The sequence below is a fragment of the Blennius ocellaris genome, assembly GCF_963422515.1.
Source record: "Blennius ocellaris genome assembly, chromosome: 13".
In the NCBI taxonomy this organism is placed as follows: Eukaryota; Metazoa; Chordata; class Actinopteri; order Blenniiformes; family Blenniidae; genus Blennius; species Blennius ocellaris.
In genome coordinates, this window is record NC_137662.1 from 13,235,595 (window position 1) to 13,263,538 (window position 27,944).

A 27,944-nucleotide genomic window follows, 5' to 3' on the forward strand; every position below is an offset into this window, starting at 1 on the left:
GTTTTTGTGCACGGTGTAAAAACACCCTGCACAGTAAACCAGCCACATGTGTCAATTTAACATTACTAAAACAATGTGCAGATCCATAGTAAAAACGGTACAAAACAAATGTGGCCTTCCTCTATAGACTGGCACAAACAGTCCAATATAACATCAAGGCTCCTGTACATAAAAAAGGCTACTTTCCTGGAAGTCTGAGACCATTCAGAGTTATGAACACATCTACCCTTACCCTGACGCACCCTGAACAAGCAGACCACTCAAGTCACTTTGAGAAGCAGGTCTCAGTATGCAGACAGTGGTACAGCTGAAACAAAAACAACAACCCAACATGGATAGTTTTGCATTCAGCACAGTAAAACTAGGAATGTGGAAGCTGCATCACAAGTACTTATACAGCTGATGTGACATATAATACAGAGGATAAAGTGAATTGGAACCATTTACAAACTTTTCTCCTTTTTAAAACTTTGGTTCCTGTAACACTGCTGCAAAAGTATTATTGGAAGAGAGCACACATGTCCTTTAGAAGGCTGCATCATTTTAGGTGAACATGTGATAAGTCAAGTATTGCAATCAAGATAAATACAAACCCCTAAGTAGATAATGTTAATGCTTAAGGATTTGTTCCTGATAACAAATTAATTCCTTTATTGTGTTTGGTCTTCTGATCTCTGCCTTGGGGCCACCAGGTATAAAGAAATGTTTATGTATTGAAGCAAATTACAATTCAATGTTAACACAATCTGCTGGAAATACTCCCAAAATATGTTTGACAGTATGTTGGCACAGGTCAAGAGACAAATGGACAATTAACCCATAAACTAGGGGTGGGAAATTAATATTCCCAAGAGGCCACATGAATAACTGGGACCACTGTGGGGGGCTGAGCCATAAGTTGACTTCAGGTCTGCTTACTATAATTAAAACCCCTAACAGAAAAGCAGTAGCTACTGTTCCCACTCAGTCTTGAATTTGTCAGTGTGTTTTGTTCTGGAAATGGTGAATGAAATTTGAATCCTTGAACACAGCGATCTGTTCTCCCATCAAATAAGCATACTGCTTTCATACGAGTTCAGTACATTTGTACTTAAATGTCTTCATCTCTTCAAAGACCTTTATTTTTTCATGTAATCATGTAAAGGGATTTGTATACAACTCTAACGCTCAGGGACAAAAGGGTGCATGTGGCCCCGCTGTCATTTACTGTTGGTCGACTACTTACACAAGAAAACACTGGTGGAAGCATTATTCATATAACTTCCCTTCCAAATCTCTTCTTAATTACTTTTGATGGAAACATTAGGTTTTCCAGGATGTGTATAAAATGCACCTTTAGAGATAAACTTAATGTGACCTTGTCGAGCGCTCTTTTAAACGCACGTGTCCATGTTTTTTTTTTCAATGTACTTCTAGGACAACCTGCTGTTCTTTAACAAGACGCTTAAAAGCAAAATTCACAAAAGTGTTTCATCCATGGATGGACCAGTACATTTCCTGATTCAATCAGAATTGGTATTCTTTTTCCCTAATTACTTGAGCCATGTCTGTAAAATAGTGACCTGCACCGAAAGCTTGAAGTCAACCTGCTGCCAAAAAGGACTGCATTGAACAACAGCTTAGCATTAAAGCCAGCCGTAGATCCGAGGCCCAGGATTTACTATGGGAGGGTAATCTGACTACTAGGACCAGCTGCTCCAACAGCCACGTTTCTGCGCACAGTCTCACCGCGAGGTGCGTCATGCTCACCATTCTGTTGAAGAGGTGTTCCGCCCTGGGAAGGCGACCTGTCACATCATTTTGCAGAGTTTCCAGTGCAGGGCGATGGGGGTGCGTTTGCCTCGGTGGGGGGGGGTGTGCGCCTCTCTGTAGGGGAGTAGTGAGGGCCCGCTGAGCCTTCGGAGCGCGTGGTTGGAAACGTGCGCAGATGCACCGCGGTGGCTCACAGAGAGCAGAGCACTAGGACAGGACTGGGCGGGGATACAACCTGCCTGATTGATTATTTAATTAGGCCTAACTAAATATTCATGAGCTTGGCCCAGTCATTATCTTGTGTAAACAACCGAGGTGCTCCTGTTAAGTGGGAACGATTTTAAATATTACCTGAGAGGCAAGAAGGAAAAAAAAAATTGAAAACAAATTGACTGGGCTGTCTAAAAGCCTCAAATTAATTGGACCATAGCAGAACTTGGAAACGTATTTAAAAACAAACGGACCACAAAACTGTTCATGTGATAGATTTTACGAACTATGAATACACACTCGTCATACCTTCGACATGCATGAGATCAGTCACTGGCTGATGAACACTTCGTTGTAGGGTGGTGCAATACAGTCATTCTGAGGTGTGCAAGGCCAGGTCAGCTTTCAATGTTTAAAAGCAGGGGGGTTCAACTATGGTACGAGAAAGCCCTCTGTCCAGCATGTTGTAGTTCATTCCCAATAGCAACATTCTTGAGTGTGACATTATTGGACTTTCTATGGATCTTAGTCATGAAGCTGTGAAGGAATTAATACTTTTACATACAACTTAACTTAAAATTAATCTTTTCGTGAATGTTGAAACCTCTAATTTATCACTTTTGAGAAAATGTAGTGCAATAATATGGTGTATATATGTACTGTATCGGCACTGTGCATGTGATGATGTGCGAATAAATACTGTTTATTCTTCTTATTATGAAATCTGATGTTGATATTTTATAGCACTGTATTACATCACCAGTGTTGCTCCACTATAATTAACAGAAACACTTACCATTTAGCCTGTAAACAGATTAACCTTTCATGTTTCAATTTTTGGGAATTTTTTAATGCTTTTAATGGGTTTGACTCCTGCCAGTAACTTTTAAACTTTCACGATGCAGCCATGCCATTTTATTACACACAACACATTTGAGCTGAAAACACAAAAAGAACAGTAAAAGCACATCTGAAAAAGAGGCATGCATGGCTCCAAAATCTTATCAGAGATTTCCCTGTGCATGGTTGTATACAAGCCTTTCATGCACTCACATATTATCATAGATGCCCTGCTTTGGCTCTGCTACAAGGTTACAAGGGGTCCAAGATAAATAATGTCCTCTTTGGGCCAAAGACAAAGAATCAACATTTTGTTTTTCAATTTTGTTTGACTGAATATTGAGGAAGGATACTTTTCTACCCCAACTCCAGTCCATGTTGCTTTTTTGAAATATTCTAACATTAACTTGGAATATATGTTCTGCTCGATGGAACTATTTGCAATCATTTTGAAACTACCATAATGAGCCCAATTATGTCTGTTCATTTAATAAGAAATTCTGACCATCCAATACTGAGTTTCACCCTTTATAACTCATGCTGAAATTGACTTCTCACAGGCCATTAATTTTTAAAATGAGGTAAAAATGTCCTTGGATATTGTATTTTTACTATTTTAAGATAAATAGAAGTTTTAAATTATTTGCATATAATTGTATTCCGCTGTCATTCACATTTTATGCAATGCCCCTTGCTGTCAGATGCACATAAATCAAAATGGGATGCAACAAATCCACTAACTGTCATAAGAGCTGAATTGTGAGGCAAACAGCAAACACTTGTCTAAATGCTGTTTAAACTAAAGATAAGACAGGAAATGTTGATGAGTAAATCTGAAAAAAATCTGAATTTCATTTTGGTCTGAGCCAGGATGAATGTCACCATGTTTTTTGTGGCTCAAACTTCCACAATCAGCTACAATGGAAATGACAGAGAGCAGATGGCCTTTTCTGCAGGCAGGTAATAGCCACACTGTAAACATTATTCCTATCGAGTTAGAGGCAATTCCAAGTGTCACCTTTTTTTTTTTTTACATCCGTGTCTGCAAGCACACAAGCTGTGAAAGAGAGACTATTCATGACAGCCTTATAGTTATATCATATTTCATACTTATTTGCTCTGGGAATGTTTTGACAATTTGACTCTCTTCTCTTCTCTCTCTCTCTCTCTCTCTCTCTCTCTCCCCTATTTTGTGATGACCTACATCCCTTTCTTCATTGCACAGGTACATCTCCACCGGGGAGTTGCACTGCAATCAGTCTTGTACTGATAGTTGCTGAAAAACAATATAAGTATGGGGGTTAAGTGCCTTGCTCCAGGGCTATTCAGTAGTGGCTGCCAAGAGAGAGGAGAGTGCTGTCCCTTTATATTCACGGCGTTTATTCCTCCAGCCGGCCATTGACTCTCCACTCACAGCACTGTTTGGCCAGGACCGGTACCAAGTGTCCCTATAAAGTCAGTTCACTTCTTCAGCAAGGCAGCGTCCACCTTTATTTGCAGTGGCACTGAGGTTTTCCCGACTCGACGTTCCAGCTTTCTTTTTTTTTTTTTGCAGAGGGGAACTATTATGCAAGAGGTATAGAGAAGGAGAAGTTGTGTGTGCAGACAGGATCAATTACAAGAACATTGTTTCAACTGTACAGCAAAATCTTCACAGATAGCAAACAAAAAAAAAGAAAATCATTTAGAAACACAAGCAGATTGCATGTGTCTCTGACCCACTTTTAAGCCTTACCAGGTGAGAAAAAGAACAAGATGACAGATGTTTTCATAAAGGTCACTGGCTTCTGCAATGCTTCGCTTTTCCTGATTGTTTGGCCACCGTAGCATTCACATCACACTCTTTTCCCCCCCCTGAGCTTCCTCTGTAGTTTATACTCCGCTCTTGCTCTGCCCTCTACAAGCTTTTGCCCTACAGAAGCTCTGCAAATCATCTTGTCAGTAGTCAGTTTCGAGTAATTCCAGGATCAATTTTAAGATGACTCCTCTTATCAAAATACATCAGTATGAAGCACCTGCCTGACCTTAAGAGCTGACATATTCTATCTCCTATGCTTATCTCGGTGAAAGACATTTAAGTTCTTGAATTTGGTTTGGTTCCCCACTGTGACTAGATTAACGAGCTGCCCTTTTGCTTCTAGCATTACCCATATTTCCTGCAGCTTTAGGTAGCTTCATTATATACAGAAATATTGACCTTCAGCGCTTTTTATGAGAATCTATAACAAAGAAAAGCAAGCATTTATCTATATAGCACTGCAAACTATTCTCATCACTCCCAATCTCCCTGCAACGTGTCAAGTTTACAATGGATATGCTATTGTGGTGTATTAGTTCTTTTATCTGAAGGAAATGTTCTGGAGAAAACCTCCCTTTTGTTAAGGGTGCTGTTATGTGATAAGACGAGCCTCAACAGGTTTTCACTGTCATCATAAAGAAAAATCTTGTGTGTTGTTTTGTGTGAATCAGCTGCTGTACAATATCTCTGCTTCTTAAAACACTTTATTGCACAATACAATGTAAAGATTATTTGTACTAGGACTCACTTTGTAACCACAACAAGGACGTTTCACCAGGAGTATCAGCATGGTCTACTTTATTAGTATTACGTCTGCCAAGGATGTAATGAAATCTTTGACGTAAATTTGTCTGTCTGTCTGCCTGTTAGTAAGATTACATAAACACTACTGCAGGGATTTTGTCGAAACTTTCCCCACAAATAGATATCAGGTCATGGAATATTCCATTCAGTTTTAGAGGTGCCCAGGAAGTCCAGGTCAATCTTTGGTAGACGTCAGAAATCTCTGATTGCCATTATTGTTGTTGTTGTTGTCATTATTATTTGTATTGCTTCACTTTAGTATATGCTACCCCTCCAGTAGGCGGTGACCTAAGAGTCTCTGTGTTACACTCCCACACATGGACACAACGGAATGGGGGATAAATACTCCAACTTCATCATTGAAATATTACTCACTCTAATATTTGCTAAGCTATATATTGTTATTGTGGATTTCTGTTTTATTTCTATTAATGACTTTGGCTCGGGTAAGTAATCATAGTGGAATTTTGCACACCCGATAAGACACAAATGATGTCCAGACATGCGTCGGTTTGATAGTTTTCATTTTAATTCTGCAAACAGTAACACAAAACGTAACTGTATACTTCATAGGACAAACAAAAGGACAGTGCCCTCTCCCATGGTCAACGTTACAGCCAAGAGGCATTGATTGAACATCAGTAATGAACCATAAGGCAGGGAAAGTTTATTTATATGGCACCATTCATACACAAGGCGATTGAAAGTGCTTCACAAAGTAAAATACATAAAACTACATTAGAAACAATCAATATACATAAAATAAGATATCAAAAATTTAAAGAGCATTTCAAAGACAAAGGTAATAAAAAACAGGACCATAAATAGTAAACAACTAAAATGAAGCTAATAAAAATGCATTTAGAATAGTAAAAAATGAGAATGATTAAAATGAGTAATATATTAAAATCAAGAGAATGCTGCAGTGAACAATAATGTTGTCAGCCCTGATTGAAATAAGCCGGCCCTTTGAGCAGACCTCAGGTGTTCTGTAAATTTGTTCCACAAGTGAGGAGCATATAAATCGAAAGCTGTTTCATTTTGTTTAGTTCTGGTTCTAGGAACACAGAGTAGACCTGCCCAGACCACCTGATGAGTTTTGCATATATTTTAGTCCAACAATTATCACAGTATTAATAAATTAAAATTAAAATAGCCAAGTATCTAATGTTTGACATAGACATGATTGTTGCTCCGACAATAAGTATACTAGAACAGGATGTAATATTTGGCGTGTCATCAAAGTATAATCATTAGCAATTGCTATATTTTAGTTGTATTTGAACCAACACATAATATCAATTGAGGAAGCAAGTGTACAGTATTTCTTCTTGCCCCCTCGACATGGATTTTTAGTAGCATTCTGCCATGCTGCCGTTTCACTGCTAGATTTCACAATGTCTTAAACCCAGCTCTTTTAAATTGAATCAACAATGTTGGTAACAAACAACTTTGAAATAATTACAGGAAATCTCATGTAAAATTTAAGTGAAATGAATGAGAGTAGACAGTAATTGATTAGCCGCAATTTCGCATACTTTTTTTAAGCGCCTTGCTACGTTGGAAAAGTCTGTGTGCCTGATGCACTTTGCTGCAGGAAGTGCTGACTCAACAACTTGTTAATCAAGCCTCCAGTTATGCACACACAGTCAGCTGCTTGGAGCCCGCTGAGAAATACTCGGATCCCTCTTGAATATAGATATAATTAGATTGTTACACAGGAACTTGCTTGCTGAATTATGAACACAGGCACATGCTGTATGTTCAATAATCAGAGTTTAGAGGAAGGCTAATAATGGCACTCTCAAGATAAGAACCAAGGTCTGATTATCACAGTTTTCAACCAAAAAAGTAAAATCTTTATCACAGAAATCTTCAATTCAACATGTGTTAAAAACATTATTTCTGCATCAGCTAATAACTTATAACAATAGTGCAAATACCAACAATCAGGCTCACACTACTGACATTTTCACAACTCTGGAATGTCAAATATTAAAATATACCTGAAAAGTGAAAATAATAACTGAAATGTCATTGAATTATTATTATTATTTTTTTATATAATTACTGATTTTTCAGCCTAATGCCATCATGAAATTGCCTGGAAGCTAAAATCTTTAAGTTTATAAAATATTAAATTTAAAAAAAACATAAATTTTTTATAAAGTTGTCGAAATTAATCAGAATTTACACACAGCGCCTATTCCACCCCTGAGTTCCATGACCTTTTCCATTCTTGCTCACTGTTGAGCTCCAAGGTAAATGCAGCTGTAGTGTATGTAGCATATGCTCATTTAATAAAAGTGCAATATATTATCCTGCAGTTTCCCGATTTGACCTACAAAGAATGTATTCCCGTCAGGCTCAGGGGAAGAAAATGTGCACAAAATGAGTAATTGCTGCAAATGGGAGGAATGGCTGTGTGTTTGCACAGTTAAGAAAATCCTAACAGGCACATAGCAAACACATATAATCACAGACAACACAAAGATGGGCCAGTGCAGCCATAAGCTTCATGGGAGTTTGTCAAACAAGACAATATGTTCGAATGTGCGGAGAACATGCAAACAGACGACGAAACATGAGAATAGGTGCACACTTTAAGCTGATTTTTACAGGCAATGAAATTGAATATAAATCTCAAACATGTATCACATTCTTTACACATTTGTGATTTCCATAACCTTTTAACAGTGATTTATTGTAGCTATGGTGGAAAACATGTATCGAAATCATAAATCCTGCTTTGGTGTTTGACTGATTACTCCGGACTCAGTTGATAGAGTAAGGAGGGCGCCTGAAACAAGGACACCACCATCTTTTTTTCTCCTCCCCTGGGATTTAAATATTAAACATAAAGGATGGCAGATTATTATCCCTGTCACCTTGCCTTAAGCAATGATATTCTGTCTTAACAGTGCCATCAAATACCTGCTGTGTCACATATTAGCGGCAGCCTAACTCCAGGTTTTGTGGGGGGAAAATGTTTGTGAGCTATGTAAGTAAAAGAATAAAGCATTTCTCCATATATTCCAGGTTCTCCATACATAATATTTGGTTAATAACTGAAGGCAGTCTATAGTTGAAACATCTCAAGGACTGTTTTTTTTTCAACTTTAAAATCATATTCAGATGTTATGAGGTTTGTTTTTTTATTATTATTTTGTTTTAGCATTCTTGCTTCATATGCGAATATGCATGATAATCTTTAAACAAGACAAAAAAGCAGAAAAACTAGTTCACAACCTTTAACATTTCATTTCAACACATTTCCAGCAAATAAAGCTTTATGCAAATAAGGATTTTAAAGTATGCAACTAAATGCTGCAAAAAGAGCCTTCAATTTTTTAAGAGCACAAACAGCAATATGTTGTATGTACTACTAATTTGAAGTCTACTAATTGCTTGAGGCTTGAAATGCTTCATGAATTCTTTAAAAGAGATTGAAGAAATCAGAGCCACAAACAAGAAGCCACAAAGCTTTGAGAAAACGTTATTAAAAATCAATAATCAGAGAGCATTCTTCTCAGGGTAATAGAAAAGAAAATGGCATAAGAGCATAGGACATTTAGTAAAACTGCGCCATGGATTGAGAATTGACAAATAAAAAGCAACAAGAGAAAAGGAAAGATTTTCCATTACTGTATAACTTTATTTTGCCAATATCATCATGTACATTTGAATACTTAATCAGACTCTGGGTATTGTTATGACTTTATTCTTATTATTTATTTATTATCATTAGTTATTGTAACATGTTCTATCATTATTATTACTGAATGTATGCATTTATATGCCTTTTTTTAAGTCATCCATCTACTATTAGATTATTCACATGTTCATAGTTTTAAACTAAAAGGAGGTAGTTTTCATTAGATTATTTTCAGTGCTTCTTGTCATATTCCTGCATCACTAAAACATGGTAAAACTAAACAGACCCATTCAATTGCCAACAAGTTTAATGTAGACTGAAGCATTTACGGATGCAGCCTTTCACAGTTTTCCTATTGAAAGATAAACTTCTTGAGTGTTTATACAAGGCTAGAAATGCAACTCTGAAGGAGCTTTAAAGCTATAGCTGTTTTAAAAAGAAAAACTGGGTTATCTTAAATGCCACAATAGGATACTGTAGGAGAGATATCGTTGGAGACTTAACTGCGACGGTAAATAGACTCAGATGTGTAATATTCTCAACCACTTTCAGCAAAAAATCGTTTTTACAAACTTATTTCAGCGGGCTGGCTGATGGATTTCATGGCAGTTTAAGGAAAGCGACAGTCGGAGGCATCATATTACAAGTATCAAACTTTGTAGTGTCCTAAGAGAGCTATGTGAAATCCTCAAAGCCGGCAAAACATAAATCATCACAGAAGCACAAGACGTATCAGTTACTGAGCCCGACATTCACATGAAAGTCTCCGTCCAAGTTGGGGGAAAATCAATGAAGTAAAAATGTCACTACCTACCTTTACTGGGGTGTTTTCTGGCTGTTCCTCAAAGTCTCTCTATGGTTTCATCCAACCAATCATTTGGATCCATGCCTCACGACTCACGCAGAGAAAGTACTGTACCCCAGTTTCATTGACATGGTGTCTTATCTTATAAGAGCCACCCAGGGAGGAAGTAGTGAAGTAGAAGTATAGTGGATTATTTCTTTCTTTAAGATAACTATGAAATCCATTTATCACAATGATACATACAAGATAAATAACACTGGTGATTGTTATGACTATAAAAGAGAAAAGACATGCTTCTCTCTTCCTTTCTGACATCAGCAGTTTATTTGAAAAATATCTTCATGAAATTTCTTGGACATGCTGCTTCTTTTAAGATTTTAAGACTGAATTGTCTGGCAATGCATTTGTTGCCATCTATTTTTTCCCTCCCCTTTCTTCCCACTGTTGAAATGGAGAAGCCTTGCGAAACAATTTTGTGACCTCAACTTTAGCCTGCGCTTTGTGTTGTCTTGGCATGAATCTGAGTGTTCAGCAAAAACATTGTTTTTAATGGGATTCAGTGCAACAAAGGAAGTATGCCAGCAGACACCCATAACCCCAAACCAGCCCTGGGATTGCATTTACATTGGTACAGTAGCTCCCTCCTTTGATGCTTTGGGGCTGTGTGCTCTGCCTGTGCACTTGCACTGCCACAACCCTTTTTCCATTGCAGTCGAACTCGTACGACTCAGCCTGGAGTTTTCAACTGCCAAAACATTATAAAATATGTAGTCATCCATGACATCCTCCATGTCGTTATCATGGGATAGCATTTTTTGCTGTTGGCTGTGCCAACATCGTTTATTCATCTTTACTGAGAGGTATTTTGGAGTAAGTGATGGCTCTGAGGAGATAATTTATTCAGTTGTGAAGTAGTTTGGATATACACAGTGCACACTGCACTATTTTGTCTTTTGAAGTGAACTTGGATGTGTGGGGAATCTGAAATGAAGTACACATGCATGGATTGTTGCTTTTGTTATTTATTGTTTGCAAGACTTTGATGCAACATTGTAGAGGTCAGCTTAAGGAAACTATTAACATCAAAGCACTGGACTGAAGGGAATATCCAATTCCTGACAAAGCTAGTTAAGGGGATGTTTTCCCAGCATGCTGTATTCTTTGTAATATCTGAAAAGCAATTATAATAAAAGTGCAATGAGAGTTTAAAACGGATTCATATTTCATTTGAAAATCCTTTAAAACAGAAATACAATGCAAAGGAAAACAACTAATTATTCTATAACAACCTTCAATAGGAAACCATAAGTGTACCAGGACCTACAACTGACAGGCTTCATATGAATACAAGATAAATGGATTTCACTTATATAGTGCTTTTCCACTGCTTGAGCAGTCCCCAGAGTGTGAAACTCTGTTCATACCATTCTCCCATTCATACTCCAATGAAAGCAGCTGCCATGCAAGGCAGCAGTATGGAGTTCAGTGCCTTGCACAAGGACACTTGGTCATGTGGACAGGGGGAGATATGGAAGCAAACCTACAACCATCTGATTGACAGATGACGACTATATCAAGATACAGCCCCTATATACAATATCATTATTTTTTTTATTTAACCTTTATTTATTCAGGAGAGCCACATTGAGATTAATAATCTCTTTTACAAGTGTATCCTGGCACTGCAATTTTACTTTCCAGCAGACTTATGACACTCCTTTTATATTCTTTATAGAGTACGTAATATATTTAATTGTGAAAATGAAGGAAGTCCAGCATTCAGTCAGAAATGACAACTTAGTGTTGCTTTTGCATTTTACTATTGATTTTCCGAGTTGGCAGACATTTTAAAATACATTGTCTACTCTTTCATGTCCAGTCTGCTGGTAAAGTAACTTCAACTGTAGAATGTTGTTTGGTACCCAACGTTTATGCAAAATGGGTGTGTGAAGAAAATGTTTACTATTGGCCATTAAGGACAGGTACATGGTTTCATAATAAACCATTTGCAATGTTGCTTAACATAATCATGTGAGGTTTGCTCTGGTCGCCACAGAGCTGTGAAAGATTTTAACTTTTGTTGAGGAAGACTTTGTGACTTCAGTAACAGGATGGGGTAAGTTGAGTGAAAATGGCAGTTAATTTTGATGGGTTTGTATGAAAGATGAAACCTTTGCTTCAAACAGACAACTGGTGACATTTACAAGCTCAACATTTCACCTTAAGATCTTGTCAGGCTGTGACAGAATATAGAAAATGTATCCCCGGATACTCAAATAACGTCAGACTTTATTCTAAATGTGTTATCTGAAGCTCAGTCTGAAAGCGTCTCGCAGATCTGTCAAGAAATCGTGCCACTATGCATTTGAGCTTGTCCAATAAGATCTCCCCTCAGATGTATAAAACTAGAATGAATTCCAACTTTAAAGTGTCATATATATATTTAATGCCATCCATCAGCAATTACAGCTGAAGCATTGATCATGACCTGCACATTTAATACTCCAATTCTAATTCAGAATATCCTATTAATATTAATCCACATAACCCATTAGCAGGGAGTCCTGTTTCTGATAGTTGAGGAACACGCTTTTTCTCCTGTTACAGATGAAATAGACTTTCTTCCTCCTTTTTATTCACAAGAAAAAAAAAGTAATTGAAGTCAAGTAGTAGCCATAGGTTAGGGGGGAAAAAGATCAAGCACATCCTTTTTCTGACCCACTTATCAGTCGCATTGGCCACATTCCAACAGAATCATTTCATCTGCAGTGTGAACCGAACCAAACGCCACTGTTGTCCATTACCCACAGGTGTCTTCAAGTCGCTTCTGACTTTGCTCAGTCTAGCTATAATTCCCTTGATATATTATTGGATGGTAATTGGATGGGGAGTAGCCATGACTCAGAGAGGCCAGAACATGAATCATGTTGGACAGAGCATATCTTTGGACCCAATGTCATTCCTCTTGAACTCCATGGTTTTCCTCTTGACTGATAATGACAAAGCTAATATCTTTCCTGTGATGTTACGATGACAGCTATTCCGATTACTCTATACTACTGACATTCAATAATTATGTGAAACTCACACCAACTGAACAGGAATGTAAATAAGCACTATTTGTGTGCACCACATCACTAAAGTGATGTGTTTATATGGTTGAATATGCCTTTGCCCTCAAGGAAATAGAAATAAATAAACATGGCTGTCCTCTTTTAGGCCATCGATTGCTTACATAGCAGCTAAACATGCACAGACCCAAGTGTTTTGCCTATAATCCAAAACAACTTTCTCAAACTGCTCAAAACAAGCATACAACTGTATTTCTATGACTTAATCTGTTACAAAAATCTCAAAGATATATTTGTTTGGAGTTTTCACACTCCACAGCTGTAGACCATGGCTAAATAAGTAGTTAGAAAATGCATAGTGTGTGAACTGTCAAAGGGGGATATGGAGCTACTGGACAATTGCCCATTTGAATGAATGAGTCACGTCTTGGAGTCCCAGTGAAAAAGCTTTCAGTACATGTTAAAGTAGAGTTTGTGATCCGAGGAGAAACAAGTTTGCTACATTAGTGGAAGTACAGAACTGTTCGAGCAATGCTGGTTTTCTCTCAGACAAATGTAGTTACAAATTATCTTAATGTTGCATTAGTCCTTCTGATGATGTGTCTTTTTCTAAAACATGTGACATCAGAGTATGCAGAGCTATCACTGAATGCCAAGTATGGGGTTTGTTCTGATCACTCTGGATTCAACAGTGGTTGATGCAGGATACCAAACTCTTTGGTAAAAATGAACTGCACAGGGTGAACAATAATTCATCACTGTACAGGGAGTTGACAAGTAAGAAAACACATCTCAGCCACAGGAAGAAGAAATGGAGTACCTGTTTAGTTATTAAATTTTATTTCAAAAAATATATACTCAAATACAGATTCTTGTTGTGTGTAATGGAATTAATTTCCACTTTTAAAAAAAAAGGAAAATCGAATGACCCAACCACTTCTGTTGTGATAATGTCACTGTGATTTAGCTGAGGTGTCAGCACTGCATAAGTTAGTCTAAAGAATGATGCATTCATAAGGTTGTCAACAATCTTTTTAAAAAACAATCAACCTGTATGCATAGCATTTTCATATTTTTGTTTATTTGTCCAGTAAGCTTTAAAAAGATTATTATTTTTTTGTCTATATTTTTTATACACAGACAGGAAGAATTATTGTATTTTAATTTCATTACAAACATCTTTAAGTATTAAGTTTAAGTTAAGTATAAGTATTAGAGAAACCTGTAAATTGTGTTATCCATAGAGATGATGCATATAGCTATTTTAAATTGTGTAGTGTGGTATGCCGGTCGGGGTCTGGTGGGTGTGGCAGCTGATCACATGCCGCTGTTATTTAATGTCTTTAAGTCCTATAAATAAAATCCGAGTTTGGAATTTGAATACGAACTCTCATTTACCTATTCATTGCACACCTTATCGGTGCTGCAATATGGCATATTTGAATAACTGTGAGTATCATTTGAGTACTTCAAAACCGTACCAAGTATATGAAAATACGGTCATGCAGGTAAAGGTCATCATGATAAAGTGCAATGAAAGTAAACATCAAGGTTCAAACATTTTTCAGATTTGACAGTAGATTTAATTTTATTTGGTTTTGAATATTATTAATTTCAGTCAGTTGAACATTTTCAGAGCAGATTTAAAAGTTCTGATTTAAAAAAAAAAAAGTTAAATGCATATTTGTTTTGGTTTTTATTAGTTTGAGTGTTTTTAGAATTCAGATGCAAGGGCCAGATTCAACTGAAAAAGTTTGGGATGATAAAAATTTAACAAACTAAAATATGTATTAGGAGAACAGACAAACACCCATCCATCTGTCAAATGAAAGGGAGCACCTGAGAGCAGCTTGAAAAACACAATAGATACAAAAGAACGTCTGAGATCAGGTGCACTTTGTGTGCTCCACCAAGTCCATCAACTGAACACCTACCTAAACATAACACGAGTCACATCACATTTGTAAAAATGTGATGTGAAACAAAACAAAAACACAAACAGCTTCCCAAAAGAGCACAATAAACCCACAACTTCATGTCTCTTTTACCAACATGTAGACATTTAATGGAGATGCAGTAGTTGAGTGCAAATCACTTCAGCTGAAGAATAATACTGTACCTGACATGTTGTATTTGATCAAATGAAAGGAATACAAGAGGGAATGAAAATGCACATTTATCCAGCCTTAACATAGAGACCGCTGTTAAACATACCACTTTATCTCCGCTGGATGTGTTTGGATGAACTAAATGTAGAAAGATGAAAACAAAGCAACTTTCGTTCATTAAGCTTAGTTTTTCAAACATGCAAGTTTTGTTTTGGTATATTGTGAATACTTTTTTTAATTTATTGAATTTTCAGTTGACCAAAGTTATTTTCCAATATTACTTTTCTTTTCTTGACTTCATTAAGCAGTTTAAGTTCAGAAAATATTATAGTATTGTTGGTTTAATAAGTTCACGAAAAGTAGTAGTAGTAGTATTAATTAGCTGCGTTATCAGTAGCATCAGGTGTACATTAGTATCAGGTGAACATGTACTTTAGTAGATTATCTTGCTAGAGTTTGAGATTAGTTTTATCAATAACAGTGTTCTTTCTCTTGCCCACATTTTAACACCAACTGTGACCCAGTGGGCAGGCACAGGCAGCAGAGCTCCTTCTAATTAACAGAATATATTAACTTGCAGAACATTGAAACATCTTCTGGTTCTGTTGATAATCAACACTGCATATGTTTGAATTTCTGCAGTTTTTAACAGCTGGCGAGTTATAAGAGTAACTTCACACCTACTGCTGCAAATATTGTTTCACCTCTGTGTGTGATTGACTTTTTGGTAAACCATGTGGGTACACATTTAATGTGTTGGTCAATTGGTGTGTTTACATCATTTTCGTCAAACACCACAATCTTGATGGATCGCAGTGATAGGTGCCGTTACATTAATGCTTTTCTACATATTGCAGCAGCACAGTAGAGCGTTGTGTGGGACCCCGAAAAATGACTCAGTAAAGCACTGTCAACAAAACCTCCGCACAAATAGAAAGTCTCAATATCAGCATTTGTATTTGGGAGTGGGAGGAATATGATTGCATTAACAATATTGGCTGGTAAGAGAGTGTGTGATCATATCGTTGAATATGAGGTGCATTTCATTGTGCTCACCGCATCCAGCCTTCGGTTATTTAACCGGGTGCTTGGACCGGCTCAATTGTGCGTTTGTGAGGCATGAGAGGCTGTCCACCTTGGAGGTTCCCTGAGTCAGCAGCCAGGTTTCTTAGATGTAATATCCTGTTTCTATAGTGTGCACTGCAGGTTATTTGTTATATTTCCCTTGGCACTTCACACAATATGGTGTTCAAATGGAGCTGTGCCTGTGCAGTAAAATGACTGCTTACTGTTTACTTTAAGTATATTGCAAAATACTAAATGAAATTAGAGGTCAATGATAAGAAGCGTATAATGCTGGGGTCATATTATAATGTTGTATTGCTATTTGTTTGAATAACCATGTTTCCTTATTCTCCCTTTGTACTTGTAAAACACTAGGGTGCTGTGGGTTTGTTCTGTATCTCTCTGTTCTGAGGATTTTTTATGCTTCTATTCCCGATGAACCATCCAAAGTAAACCAGAGAAGAAAAAAAATGCATATATTTTTTTCCTTTAGGCGCATTGTTATATTTTTCCACTACAATGCACAATGTTGTGTGCAATGTAGAGTAAGTTCCTCAGGACATGTATGATCAAGTCACCTTTGCAATGTGACTCATTGAACCCGTTTAAACCTAGTCTATTTTTTTAGGCTTGTTATAATCTATAGGGTCTTTTATTTGTCAAAAAAAACCCTAAAGCAAAACCATTTGCTCATGCTCCTTTTAGCCTCTATGCTCCATACTGATCATCTGAAACTGGTTGATAATGTTGATATTATTGAAGTGAAAACTAACCTCTTAAGTCTGGCGTTCATACTGTGTGATTTACAGTCTTATCATATCATGTCTGGATGTGTCTATTTACATTACACAATCTTTTTCTACAATCTTTTTAAAAAAGGTTTTAAGTACTTTCATTTGAATAAATTATTATTTTCAAACCTATACATTGATTTTAATGAATGTTTTGAAGTATATATTACACACACACACGCACGCACACACGCACGCACGCACGCACGCACGCACGCACGCACGCACGCACACACACACACACACACACATCAATCAACTATTACATTATTCACACAATCAACATGAGACAAGTGGTTGAGGAATCCAAGCTACATGGATGTTGGCATTTAGTAATTTATTTAGTTGGTATTGGAATTGCATTAAGATCCTGTAAACTAGTTCATATACAGCCGAGGTTCTCGTGTGCAATTTGATGTCATAGTATTTCTACTTCTACATGATTAATGTATGATTTTATTCTGCTTTGGCCTGAGCTTTCTGTTCCAACCCCATCCCCCAACTCAGTGTTTTTAAAGGGTTAATATGTGTCATTATTTGTATATGTTCCATCATCTCCCAAATGCTATCAGTGATACTAAAATCAATAATATTGTTTATTCTATTACATCCCCTTAAGGCTTGATACGATTAATAAAGGGCCGTGAATCTCTATGCCAATATTTTACCCCTCAGAGGAATCACTTGGAAGCTGTGGGAATAGAAAAAAAAATTATGTTGTTTTGAAATGCTGTTATTTTGACCCATTTACCCATCAGACTTTATTTGCACAGACAGCAACATTCTTTGCATCTATGCTCGGAGGAAGAGATTTACCCGCTCATTGCATAATCATTTCTTTCTCTTTGCTTGCTATACTTAGCAGACAACCTGACATGCCTCGCCACTGAGGCCCACAGACACCTCCATCCTCCTGTACTGTTTTCCAAGGACTTTATGCTTTGATGTACAGAGACCTGGCATTGTTAACACCGGGAAGGTGTGCCTGGCATGCAAATATACCGCAGATATTTATTATTTGTACAGGGGAAGCAGTATTTCTCAGGACCCTTTCTCCTTGCTGCCTGTGCTGAAGGTTAGTTTCCAAATCTGGCTGTGTTCTGGACGTGTTTGTGCTTTCATTTATCATAGAAAATGTTTCCCTTAGAATCAGTGCTTAGATTGTTATTTTTTGGGATTTACAATTCGTACTTTGCATTAAGCTTGTTCCCTTGAGCTTGTAAAACATTGAATGCTGACAGGATATGTAAACAGTAATTAAATATTTTTGTTTCATTTGATGCCAGCTTCCCAGTCCCATTTAGATACTTTGACACAAAGGAATTATCATTAGTATACATTGTCATGAAATATATATATATATATATATATATATATATATATATATATATATATATATATATATATATATATATATATATATATATATGGGATCAAAAGTGGCTGGAATTAAGACTGTATAGAACCCCAGAGGGGCATTAGTCCTCAATGACACACCAAAGAGCTGTTAGGAGGAAAGTGAAACATTCAGCCATTTCATGTTCTCCACTGAATTGCAGCAACTGACCAACAGCTATAATGATATCATGTAAAAATGCAATCCACAAGCTGCAGGTAATGTCTCCGACCGATCTAAGGGCCCAGAGCCTGAATAATGATGGTATCACTCTCTGAAATGAGGTGTTAAAACAAATCACACAGTGGACCATGAGTCGCTGCAAGGAACAAATACTCTGTGGCTGCAGGATTTGCCTAAAGATTTCCAAAACCTCATGTAAAGTGTTAACCCATTATAGAGCGCTCACAAAATAATTGCATGACTTTTTGAAGGGTATTTGAGGGTTTCATTTCAACGAAGAATTTTTAAGTGACAAAAGTAAAACATTAATTCTTATATGTGCCACTGGTTTATAATACAATCTGTTGGAAACACTGATTAAAATCATAAATCTTCTATGATTTAAAGCCTCAATGTTTATAAACACAATATATTTATCACTTCTATAGGAGGTTCAATATATCCGAATAACACACAGTGAGTGAGTACTATTCTCCTACAATGTGATGTGTTTGTTCCAACAAAGATCAGTAAACATTTCTCCAATTTGTTTTTTGCTTTTTATCATATGGTCACTGTGATTCAATCAGGTGAATTAATGTACTAACTTGAAGTGGTGATTTTCCAAAGCAAAGGGCCTAAAGACACCAGTGTGTCTGCAAATCTGATTTGAAAACACAAATATAAAACACACGTTCAGTCAATATGCGTTGGCAGATTCATTTTCATATTCATTGTGTGTCACGCAACAATTTTTCCATGTTTTCTGTGTCTTTTAATCATTGTTCATAGGAAGCAAAAATCAAAGCAAAATAAAACCCACTTTGATGAATTTTGAATGTTTAAGAAAAAAGTACAGATCAGAAATGCTACAATAATCTGCGTCATTCAAATGTCAAGAGTGTCTGTGAAATAGAAAAAAAGAAAGATTCTCAAAGATGTATTTCATTGTTTGATTTAATTAAGAAAATACCCTTCAGAACACATTTCAAACTCTCATGTGAGTGTGTCTTTGCTTCATTAAACCCATTCGTCTGGTAAATCTGTTTGAAGACATCTGCAAATCAATTGGAGATAGCGTGGCATTATGTAGAAATACAACATGAGCAATAGATGTGAGGCGGTATGCTGGCATCAGGAGGGGGATTTTCAAACTGACAGGAAGCTGCCTTTGCCAGGTATAGACGCAACAGCAATGCCAACACTTTGACGTGAGCTGATACGCAGCTCCGACTGCTAATTTTAAAGTTATGCACACTCTGTCTTCGGCTCGACGAGGGCAGGTGGAAAATCAGCCTGAAAATCAGCCTCTGGAAAGTGAGTCCTAATCAGGGGCTGATTTGTGGAGGGTTCCCAAGGAAACAAGGAATAGCTGCAGTTTAAAAGTGTTTTTCTATATTTCACTAAACCCAGATTTTCACAACTGAAAGTACTATAAATGCAAAGAGGGCAAACTTCTTTACTGGTTGATTTGACACAGGGGAAACTGAAACCCATGTGTTCAATGTGGTTCCCACCCACAGGGAGAACATGCAAACTTCACACAGAGAAGAACCCAAACCAGAATCTACATGCCTAATGCTCACATTTCAAAGTAAAAACTTTCATCTAACATACCTCAGAAGGTGATTTTACATTTTACTTTTCCTAGCGGCCAAGCTGCCATTACCAACCATATTACCAACCATATATATATATATATGTATATATATATATATGGGTGTGTGTGTGTGTGTGTGTATATGTATGTATATATATATATATATATATGGGTGTGTGTGTGTGTGTGTGTGTGTGTGTGTGTGTGTGTGTATGCGTGTGTCAAAATTAAGAATGATTGATTACAGTGAGAATAGAATTGCCATTGGTTTTAATAATGTTGTTTCTAAGTAAATAGACCATACTGAATCATATTGCTTGCTGGGGGGGGGGGGGGGGGGGGGCAAAAAGGGAAGATGTCTCCCAGTATTACTGGGCCCACATCTAATGGCTTCCTAACTGCACTCAAATCACAGTGATTCAACCATTAAAGGCATGTTTTGAAAGCTTTTTAACCCTCCATACTAATGACACAATGAGTGCTCAGACACAGCAACCATCTTATGAAATACACAGACAATGTACTCCCACTCACTCTGCTCTCAGATTCCGTGCTCTGCAAAAAATATCCACTGCCCCACACTGCTGGTCTGAGCTGCTCCCACTGGGTTCCTGTCTCTGCCGTACTGGGTGCACTACAGATAGACATGGAGCCTCTTTCCTTCAGCAGGTCATTCAGCCACTGAACCTAACAGAACAATAATAACTCCAGCATCTAAAGGGGAAGCATGGTTTCCTGCCAACAAATATTAGCTGAATTAATGTATTTTCTTTCATAACTTATGTATTTTTGTGCCTGTAGTTCAATCCAATCCAGCACAATGCCCTGAAACAACCCTAATAAATATGAAAACATGAAACAGATATCGACTGGAATTACATTAAAGCGAACAGATTTGGGTTAAAGTGAACTGAAATTAGCCAAGGCTCTCTTGAATGAACTGAGTTTCTGGCTTAAATCGGAAGAAAATGCTTCTCCAGACATACTAAATGAAGTGGCCGCCAAATGATATGTGAGCATGAGCAATTAAATCTTCTCCTCATCTTGCCTGTGCTGTTGCTCAGTCCTGCTGCAACTGGAGTGGAAATACTGTCTGTTTGTGGCTTTAGGGTTGCTGCACCAGGAGAGAGAGAGAGAGAGAGAGAGAGAGAGAGAGAGAGAGAGAGAGAGAGAGAGGCTGCAGCACAAATATCTTTGACAGGCTGTTGATGTACTGCAGCTTTTGCTCATGTCTGGTGTCTATTTGGTCTCTGCACAGACAAATACACAGACTTGGTAATATTTTCAGCCACACTTGCAGCCAGGATCCTTATTGGTCCAGAGTGAACTCACCAGAGCAAGATAATCAAAATCTGATATGAACAATACATGCTTTTTTCTGATCTGATCATTCTTAATTTTGGATCTGATCTTTCTTCATTTTGACAAGCAAATCTTGTCAAAGTCTGAATCTTTCAGTATCTGTATCTTTAGGCCAATGACAATTACATAAATTCATAGTACACATGGCAGCAGGGATTGTTTTTTTTTGTTTTTTTTTAAATATCCTTTCTGTGTTTCATGTTCCTTTCAGGCCAAATACTCAAATACACAATTCCCTCAAAACGTCTTTTTTTTTTAAAATTATAGCTCATAACCCAGTAAAAATATCAGGGAAGACATTGTCATTGCCCACAGCTGTGCATTATGTGAAATATTTACAGTTAGCATGCTGACATGAGCTGCTGACATTAGCATTATCATCATTATCATCATTCAGAAGGGACCTGAAGGCACTACTTGCCCCGCAGAGGTTAATGATTTGGCTGGTGAATTGACATGTGTAAAAGTCACTGCTGATTAAGGTTTATATATGTTCTATTGGTCACTGTTTGTTAGCACAAGGGTGCAGGTTTAATTCACTGAACCTGCAGGAAGATCTGGTTTGAAACAAATTATATCACAATGACATTTCTATTTGTGTTTTTCTACGGACAAAATATTGGCTGAAAAAAATTACCTATTGCACAAATCAACTGTCCCAAAGTGCATTCTGTACTCATGGTAAAATACTCCAGTCACAATCAAAGTTAGGTGTAGGATGTGAATTGGGCATGGCCCAATCATCTGAACCTGGCATGGCCTTGACTCATCTTGTTAGTGTTTCCATGCTGGTAAAGCAACATATTTAGGGTCTTCTGAAGCTACAAACATGCAAAGCTGCAGACTCTTTAGTTTATTTCAATTCAAAGCAATTCACACGTTAGTTTGTATTTTGGCTCCAGGTGTGCTATTTCTCCTGTTACGTATATATATGACCAATGGAAATGTAAGGTTTGTTTTTTAAAAGTCTCACCACTACATCTGGATCTCAGACAATGACACTTAAATGTTGCTGAGAGTAATATAAAACATTTTGTTGCCACAACATTAAAGCAATAAAGTGTTTGTTGTGCACAAATGCATATTACTGATGCAATCTTTTTATGAGAAGCAGCTGGGATGGTGAGGAGGGCAAACAGGCTGATTTCATTGTTAAAGCCTTTTGATAAATGCTTTACACACAAAACATTCCCATCATGTTGCACAACGATTTTTAGAGCTGTGATGTTGACCTCCCCTTTTCATTACAATTACTGTCATCAAACACTGGCTATACATTTACGGTATGCGAAAATGACTGCGCAGGTCAGGTGTAAATGGTATTGAAGATCTGGATATGAAAGACTAAAGGAAAGTTAAATAATAAAATTGTTGTTTACAATCCCCAACTATAAAATGGGCTCCAGGTAAATGTGTTTACATTTGATAATGACAGAGGAATGGCACATTTTGATAATAAGGCATTGTATTTAATCCAACATCAGGTTTCGGAAGTGCTTCACCCACTGACTAATTATGATGAGGGCTGTATCTGTGACTGGTTGATAAATATGTGCAAGAATTGGAACAATGTGACCTTTTGCAAATATAAATGTCTCTCACTCGACGATATAATTGGCTGCACTGAACACCACAGGGAGAACAATTAACCGTAACAAGCAAATTTCTTTGTCCCTAAACAGTACTGCGAGCGATTGAACATAAATGATTCAAAGCTGTGTCCAGCACTTTGCCATAACTTTGAATAGCATACAAAAGATCACTATGGCTCTATGCATGTATAGTATATGTACACACTTTGCTGCTTACAAGTCATTCTCTGGAATAGATTAGACACATGGTGTGCCGCGGAGGTTAAGCAGAGTGCGACACGTGCAGGAAATGACTATGTAATTACGGGGAGGACTGCAACATCTTGGAGACCTGTTTTAGCTCCCGACACAGCTGACAATAAACAAGCTAAGCTTCTAAATGTGACTTGTCATGCCTTTGGAGGGGAATCTGCAACACAAAACAGTACATAGACGCAAACTGTTCACAAAAGTGTGAAGGCAATGTCAGGGAAATTATCACGCCTCTTTGCACGATCTCGAACCTGCAAGATCTCTAAAACTCTCTCCCTCTGTATGTTTGCATGATTTGTGATTGAAAGACACTGTAATGATAAATTATAATTTTTTTTGTCTTTTTGGGTTTTCTGCTGAAGAGTTTATTTAGCCCATGTAATATTTCTGGTCCAGTATAGCTATGCTTGAGGAGTCTGTTTTTTGTTGTCAGGAGGATTTTTCTTTTTTGGCTCCTGCATAATTCATAACTCTGTCCTTCACTTTCATATAGTTCTACTTGAATGCAAGTCTCTCCACACAGACACAAAAATAGATTTTAGTTCTGAGCATCCTTTTCCTGCCACAATAAACCCCCCAACTCACAAGGACTTGAAACAGGAAATCCGACTATGGCAAAGAGAATTGAGCAGCATCGCGCCTGTTTTTCAACAAGGTGAATGAGATTTTAGTGCAATAATGTAGTAACAATTCTTTTTTCTTTTTTTTATATATATATAGTATTGCAAACATTTTTCACAACCTATGCATTTTTATAGTAAAAACTATATAGGACAGACATCCAAAAATCTTTCACTTTTGCCATATTTATAGATACAATTCTTAATATTTCAGTTTGGTATAAATCAATACCAAAAAAAATGTGACTACATATTTCCACACCAACTTCAGAGGAAAATCTGACATTGTTTCCAATTTCCACCCTGTCTTTAGGCTGTTTGTTTTTAATATTTACGTTAAGCCTTCCTGCTTTGTTGCTGTCATTACTACTGCTGACACGAGAGGTTGCCATACATCTTTCCCTTACTACTCCAGTTGGAAAGGTCTGGACTAACTAACTTATGTCTGTTGGACCAATAAAAACAAACAGTGGTCAATTGTTTGGGCTGGTACACCTTGTATGGTGGCTTTGAGGTTGAACCAGGTTTACCTTTTTTCCTGTGCATCAATGGATTTTTTCTATTTTTTGCTATCATGTGCTAACTGGCCCAGTAGAAACATCTTGGTATTGTCGATACAGTAAAATGGCATTCACTTTCCAGACGTAATAGAGAATGAGCTTCTTCTCCAAAATGAGATAAAACTATTTAATGAAATGTATATATGAAACATTAATTTTGTGTTAAATTCAGAAGGAATATGGGCAACGTAGCTGCTTTCACCAACTCAGAATTGTTTTTCTGTAATGATTCACTGAGGCTGGAGACTGTGACAAAAAGTGAGTGCAGAAATCCGAGTTGAGACGATCAGCTATTATGTGTTAATCTGAAATGGTTTATCTTAAAAGCAAGATTATCTCATTTCATTCTGTTTAGTCTTCATCATGTACCATATGGGAACCGCAATAAGGTCAAAGTTCTTCAATCTAAATGTGTTAGCGCTGGCACATTGAGGGCTGCATCTCCAGAATAGGTCAAATCATGCCACCATTAATATTTCAAACATGCTAAATGGAAAAAGATGTTCATATGGTCACAGCGTCCAAATAGCTGTCGCTTTTTCTAATAAGATGATGTATATGAAAGACAATTTCCTACATCAGATCGGGTAGATGGGCCTATCTATTACTTGTTGAGCCATTTATCTTACCAACATTGATGAATTCATTATGGTGACAGTTCTTGTCGCTATAATGAAATGCCCTTCCCTAAAATTGGGTGGTTTAAATGGAGAGCAGAAGATATCTCGCCCAATTATTGTAAAATTTCACTTCTTGAGATATTCATCTTGCTTCTAGGCTCATATTACTCAGTACGCTATTGTGTCTGCCATTGGTGAAGGTCTCTCTCTGACACCTAAAGGAGTTGAAATAATCCCCTTCCTCAGCAAAGACCCTTTTTTATTTTGTTAATTATGATCTCGTACAGGTTTTGATACAAAGAAGAAACTTTGGCTGAAGCATATTGTGAATCAAACTGCAATCATAAGCGCCAATTAAGATTTTATTACAGTATCGTTTCAGGTTAAAATAGTTGTTTGTCTTAGATAATACATAGTTTTTAGACCTTGGAGATTAGTGATGAGCACAGACCATAATTACAACATTAATATTCACAAATGGGGACTTTCACTAAAATCAGTGGCTTGAGGAAAACACATAATTTAACAGCTCTGATGTGCTTTAATTTGTATTCCATTTAATTTACCTAAGTTTGTTTGTGGGAAACGTGCTGACAACAAGAAAGATAGACTCAAATCAGGCCCTAATGGGATGTAAGTATATAATAGCCCTCCAGCTGACAGTCATATAAGAAATTATGCTCAATAACAATAACTTCTCGAAAGACTCGAGACTCATTTGCCACAATATGCTTCACTTAAAAGGACACAGTGTAGATGGTCTGAAGGCGACATCCCTCACAAGCTTTCGTCACTCCCGGCTGCCCAATGCTGTAAAAGTTTTGATGAGATGTGTGTCACTGGATTATCTCGCCTACATTCCCCCCAGGCTTTCATTGTAGGTCTGCGACATGGGCAAAGGCATTTAGTGAGACTCCCAAGTGTCACTGGCAGCACAGCAGGACCATGCAAGGCTCCAGGAAACACCATCTATCATTGTCATAAGACCAATCATCCACATCAGCAAGGGCCTTCTCTCAGCAGGAACCATGACACCCATTAAGCAGTCTCACTGACCCTTTTCTGGCTTAGATTTTCCACTTTTTATCTTGTTTTTTTCCCTGTGGTTAATATCATCTAAATAGTGTCACAAAGTCAAAGAATCAATGCTGGACTTTGTGACACCTTCTTAGTCACAATGTGGTCATGTTGTATAACCTGAGGGCAAACTTTAAGTTGAATAATAAGTGCGGGTTCAATAGGCAGTTGTAGTTGAGTATTTTTTTTAAATTAGTAATTTAAAGTAACAATTACTTGATCAGTCTACTTACAAAAAATGTTGTGGTAAAAGTGACTTCATATTGAAACTTCGATATTTGCCATTTATTGAGGAGCCCTGTAATGAACAAGATGTCACCAGAGTCATATCATAAAATGGAAACGATAGCATAAAGCTGGGGTTTTTGAGAGAGCACACTCAAGTAATGTAAGGTCAGAGAGGAAAATACTTCACATTCATGAGTGGTTCATAATGCAGTGATAGTAGGATGCATCACTGTATTGAGACAAAGTGTCAAGTTGTGGAAAATCTAAATGAATCAATCCCACAGTAGCCAAAAATTTTTGCTCTTCATTTTGCAAAGATTGTTATATTTTACATTTGCATTTACTGGATATTTTTGACACATCTTTGTATGTTTGCCCTGTGAGTAACTGGGTGCCTGTCCAGGATATATCCTCACTCTCCCCAACATAAACCTGGATCGGCCAAAGCACGTGTCAATAATGATTGATAATGGTAGGATAGGCATTTTTATCATTTTGTGCAAGAATCTTGCTCATAATTCATTTATCGAATTCTAATCTTATGCAATATACTAATCAATTATCTACATTCATAATGTGATTTGATTACACAAGAAGGGAGATATTGTGAATAAAACAAAACACATTTCAAATATTATTATATACTTCTATGGTAATTGCTGGAGGGAGAGATTTTTAGCCTGAGGTGTACACATTAGTAAGAAAATCCCTGTGTGTAGACTCAAGCTTTTTCACATGTTAAGGTTAAAAGGATGACAATAACGATGTATACCATGGAGGTACACTATTCATTGCATCTGACCACACATTAACTGTTTCTGAATCATTTTAGCATTCTCCATATGGAGCAGTTGTTCCTTAACCTCTCCGGCTGCTGAGTCCAGTTATTCAAGGTTAAAAGGTGTGGTGTACAACAATTCACTCGCTGCAGAGCCGAGTGAGCCAAGTTAATTTCAAGTGGCGGTACACAAATGAAATGCGCTTTATTTTGGTCACTTAAAAAGTTTTCATGAGCCTGTAGTCCATGCGTGCTTGTATTTCACTTCACACAGTCTGAAGCACACACATAAAATCCAACAACAAAATGTAAAAACACTGGTCAATTGAAACAGCACATCTCCAAACTCAATGCACTGATGATTCTTACAAGACATTCACAAGCCTGATAGTACATGCAGAGCTCTCTGCCAAGACTGCTCCCACGTTCCCGCAGCTTGTTAATGCAGATTCCAACAAGGAGAATCCTCTTTCCTTATTCTCCCAGTGCAGATCATGAAATAGGACATTAGCTCATTCGGTTTGATGCAGCTTGCTGCTTTGGCCTACAGAGTGAGACAGAGTCCTGGCTGATTTCAGAGCAAAGATGAGCTCTGGCTGTACACATCTGGAGTATGCCAGCTGCACCTACGCAGCGTGGCTCAATTCAGGGCACGCAGCCATATTTCAGCTGACCCACGTCAAAACAGCTTACAAGTCGGATCATGCATAATTTTCTCTGGTTGTCCAAGCAGCAAATGGACATGGTCGTCATTTGTGTCAGCCATTTGATGAATACAGTTACACCAGATTTTGTTTT